We start from the raw sequence: 4,976 nt of genomic DNA, 5'->3' as shown, positions 1-4,976 counted from the left end.
TTTTTTTTGCAGAACCAGGGATTGAACTCAGGCCCTTGCACTTGCCAGGGAAGCGCTTATTCTCCTAAGCCATCTCCCTGGCCCCTTCAATGCTATCTTCAAGATCTGAAATTCTATCTTTTGTTTCATTCAAGCAGTTTTGCCAGCTTTCAATGAAATTCTTCATGTCCTGGATATCTGTTTAAATGTTTCATGCATTGTAGTTCTTTCCTGTATTATTCAATGTTTCCATCATTTTCCTCTTCTCTTCTATTTTTCTATTTATATCTTAGATGTACTGAGCAATTCTTTCATAATTGTTTATCATTTTCTTATTTACTTGAGGTGTTTTTTTTTTTTTTTTTGGTGGTACCAGGGATGGAACTCAGGACCTTGTGTTTATTCCACTGAGCTATCTCCCTGGCCCTGAGAGATTATTTCTGATCTGATTTTCTCCATAGCTTGATGGAATTGTTTCTTTACTTCACTTGCCACCATCTCAGAAATTTCAGGTGTGTGACTTCGAAGTTATTCTATGAACTTGTCTCTCCTGGACTTGTTTTGGGTGGACTAGATGTCTGAGATTGGCTTTTGTTTCTTCCTTTTGTCACTTTTGAAGCTCGCAATGTTCTCCCTGACTGCAACAAGGTAGAGGGACAAGGTGAAGGTGAGCAAGGCTCTCAAGACAGTGGGAGGGTAGGGTAAGCTCACCAAAGCTCCCACTGTGTGGGGTTTAGTTTGGCTTTCATCTCACTAGGGGCAGGGGTGGGGGTGGGGTGGGACAACAAATCACAGCTCACAAAGGATCCAGTGATTAGTGCAGGCCAAAGTCCTCCAAGACTCTCTCGATAATGGTTTGGCACAGGGTAGGGCTCATCAAGTCTCTTGTAGGTCCCTGTGGCAGTCTTCCAGCACCTGGTTTCAGGTTCCACAGTAGTCTTCCTGGATGATGATGGGTGGTCAGGGCTCAGCTAAGCTCCAGCAATGGGGTGAGAAGGGCCACCGAGTACCTCCGACAGCCTTCCAGGTGAGGATGGGCAGCCAGGACCCAGAAGACTTCTGGCTGGGGTAGGGGAGATGGCTCAGTAGAATAAGCACTTCCCTGGCTTAAGGAAAGCACAAAGGCCTGAGTTCAATTCCCATTCCTAAAGACCACCTCTGGCTATGATGGGGAAAGGGGGCAGAACCAGGCCTACCAAGTCTCCCTGGTAGTCTTCAGGGTGAGGACAGGTGCCTAGGGCTCAGGAACTCCTAGTGCATAAGTTATTTTTTTAAGTGCCTTGCAAACAGGACCTAAAACAATGCTACTGGGTAAAATGGCTGGATTTGTGTTGGGGGCAAGATTTTGCATTGTGTGTGAGAAACTGAAACATTTCTGGCCTCTTATCTTCATTTTGTAAGACTTTGCAGGTGTTTTTTGTTTGTTTTTTGTTTTTTTTAACCAGCTCTGAGTGCTGATGAGTTAATCTGTTTCAAGTGACAAAGAACACAGGTAATTTGGGCTTTCTGTAGGGTGTAGTCTTGTATTTGGCTTCTACAGCCCTGTTGACTGAGGGAGCTTGTGCTCAGGGGCTGAGTCCCTTGGATGGAAATGGGGATTTTTCTAATTCCTGATGTGAAGGATCTTCTCCCTGGCCCAGTAACTCACACAGAATACAAGAGCCTGGGGCCAGTTATCCAACGGCTCTACATGTGTGTGTAGGCCTTGGAAGCATGGAACTTCTGTTGTGTTTTGGAATTTATTCTTTCAACTTTTCACACTAGGGAAACAATACCATGTTGCATAAGTGTGTCTGGTTTAGTTCACTTATAAGTATGGCCTCAAGTTGCATCCACTTACCTATAAAAACTTTATCCTACCGTATGGCTGAGTAGTGGTGCACCATATAAAGACTTTTTTACAAATTGTGTTACTATAAACAGGTGTACATATATCACTGTGGCCTCTTTTTCTTATGGAAAGAAACTCAAAAGAGGAGTAGTTGGGTCGAATGGGACCTCTAATCCTTGCTTTTGAGGAACCTCTATAATGGTTGCACCATTTTGCACTCCCACCAACAGTGCAAGAGTTCCTTCTTCCCCACAGCCCCTCCAGCATTTGCTACTGATTTCTTGATGGTAGCCATTCTTTCTGGAGATGGACTCTCAGTGTTTTCACTTGCACCTCTTAAATGACCAATAAATGTTGAGTATTTATTTACCTTTTGTATTTCTTCACCTGAGAAGTGCATATTCATCTCAGATACCAATTTTTGTATTGAGTCTTTGAATTTGGGGGTGATTATGTTTTAGAAATAAATCCTTTGTCTGAGGGACAATTGGCTAAAATTTTTTCCCACTCTGGGTTTTCTTTTCACTGATTTCTTTTGATGTGCACATTTTTTAATCAGATGAGATACCAGTTGTTGATTCTTTGAAATATTTCCCATGCAGTTTTTTTCTTAACTCTCTGCCTACCCCTATATCAAGATTTCTACCTATTTTCTGTTCCAAGAGATTTAGTGTTTAATATGTAGAGCTTTGATTCATTTTCACTTTAGTGCATGGTGAGATGAGTCCAGTTTTCATCTTTCACATGTGCAAAGCCAGTTTTTCTAGCATCATTTCTCAAAAAGGCTTTCAGTTAACATTACATCAATTATTGACCCAAATTTCTTTCTGAATTCCAAAATTACACCACTAGGATCAGGGAAACAGTAAACTGAAACATTCAATTTTAGTACAAATGCACTTAGAAATGAGATCAAAGCCAGGGAGCTGTGTATTTTCTTTTTAAAATGTATTTAGTACAGGGGCTATAGGATCTCACTGTAGATCAGGCTCATAGTGATCTCCTGTTTTTAGCCTCCCAAGCACTGGGATTACAGGTATGTGCCACCACTCCCAGTCTTAGGGAGCTGTATTCTGTTAGTATTAACATTGTGTGGTATTAATTTCATAAACATACCTATTTACCTCCCCATGTGGTTGAAAGCAAGTTACCTCAGCTCAAGCTCTGGAGATCTGGCCTAGTGTAAATTTACCTTAACTGTCCCCAGGGGATTACCAACCCCACTTCACTCATTTCATCTGCACTGCCATCTATCTAACAAAACAGACCATGCTTACACAAGCATTTTCACATATAGCATATTCTCACACATGATGTACAGATGAGACACTTTTTCATACATCTTCTCACATGACCCACACAGGCCTAGTCTTCCTCCATTCCTGGATTTGGCTGGTGCTGGGGGGACTGGTCCCTTGCCCAAGGGTCCAGAGCTCCAAGGATCAAGAGTCGGAAAGAAATTAAGTCAGGTTTATTGGATTTCAGGCCAATGCTGTATTAACACAATTAGGAACACATATTTGTAAAGCAGGTCCCTAAAATTAAATCTAGTAACTACAGACTTTATTCTGTCATGAACCTAAAAATTTCATGAAAAACTTATTCCTGCTTCTCAGAGAGAAAACTTTTAATTTTCTACAGTGGTCCTCTTAGATTCAGGGCAAAGCAAGCATGCAAAAGTAAAAGTATAAAGATAACTGTTTCTTTAGCAAGCCTTTTAGATTAAACTTAGTTCCAAATTCATGTGTATAGCATTCACCTTGGTCTTACCCAATGACACTTCCAAACTCTAATTGCACAAAAGATGGTCATTATAGTCCATAAAGTTTTTATTTGTTTGACAAATGTATATTTGACTATGTTCATTTTTTTAACAAGGAGAAATCAGTAAGCTTGTTTTATAAATTACTCCTTTCACAAAGTCTAACAAATCTGTAGTTACCATATTGAACATTTCATAAGTAGCCAGTAAATCAAAATGCTCACTTGTATAGTACAAGTCTAAAAAGTGTAGGATAGTTTTAAATCTCTAATAATAGCAATTTCCTGAAACACCTAGCCCCAAAGTGAACACAGATATGCTTCAAACCTGAATCTAGGCACATTTTATACACATATACTTTCCATGTACTTTGTCACTCCTGAAAAGATGCAATGACATTTTTAAGTATCTGTATTTTTGTAAAATATTCCAACTTTCATATGTTATAATCAGAAAAGTCAACCCTAAAGAGACAGAATATTTTGACATATCTTCAAAAGTTATGAAAAACTGATACAGAAAAATATCAAAATATTCAGACAAAACCATGATTCTTGTGGTTAGGATAGATATATAGTTACATTCTCTTAATGAACAGTGTGATTTGTTCTAATGGTGTTTGTAGATAGGATATCATGTCTGCATCTTGTACAGCAATTAACCACTGGGAAGAATGTATGCAATGTGTTAATTATTCAAACTGTCCTACCAATTTGATTTGAAACTGTCTCATTGCTATTTGTTTATCAATAAAATTATGGAAAAAAAAACTGCAAAAAAAATGACCATCACCTGAGGAACAGATAAAAAAGATGTGGTATTTTTACACAATGGAGTATTACTCAGCTAGAAAGAAAAACTCAAAATTTTATAGGTAAATGGATGAAACTAGAGGTTATACTGATAAGTGAAATAAAGCAGACCCACATAAAAAAAAAAAAAAAAACACCCATGATTCTTAAATAAGCTCCAGTACTTCCATTCACTACAACAAACTCATACAGACACAAGATGAACTACTAGCTGTGGTAGAACTGTTTCAATAGATTGTGTTTCACTCCATTCAACAATGATTCACCTTTGCAAAGCTAGCTTTTCAGAGGTTATGATAAGAGTACTGTGCAAAAATTAGTATAGATATGGTAATGAGGCTGGTAGTGATTTGACAGGCTGCTTCAGTGCTTAACAGATGCACACATACCATTAGTATCCAATGGTAGTTTTGAGGATGAAGAGTCCTTATTTTTGAGACAAGGTCTCCCTATGGAGCCCAGGCTTGATTCAAACTCCCAGCACTGTTTCTGCCTGAGGTTTCTGAGTGTTGATGGTACAGCATGAGCCACAACACCTGGATTCATTCTTTTCTTTCAATAAACGCTCTGTAATTTGTTTTTTCCTAAGTTA

General features: G+C 38.9%; 1 protein-coding gene across 1 annotated transcript in view; it reads right to left on the bottom strand.

Annotated features, from left to right (window-relative positions):
* Gmps (guanine monophosphate synthase) overlaps nucleotides 1–4,976 on the bottom strand; it is a 43,406-nt gene that overhangs the window by 1,546 nt on the left and 36,884 nt on the right. The window lies entirely within an intron of this gene.

Source organism: Octodon degus, unplaced genomic scaffold (assembly GCF_000260255.1).
Source record: "Octodon degus isolate 3935 unplaced genomic scaffold, OctDeg1.0 scaffold00115, whole genome shotgun sequence".
In the NCBI taxonomy this organism is placed as follows: domain Eukaryota; kingdom Metazoa; phylum Chordata; class Mammalia; order Rodentia; family Octodontidae; genus Octodon; species Octodon degus.
The sequence above is the reverse complement of the archived record's forward strand: the minus strand, read 5'-3'. Positions and strand labels throughout refer to the sequence as shown.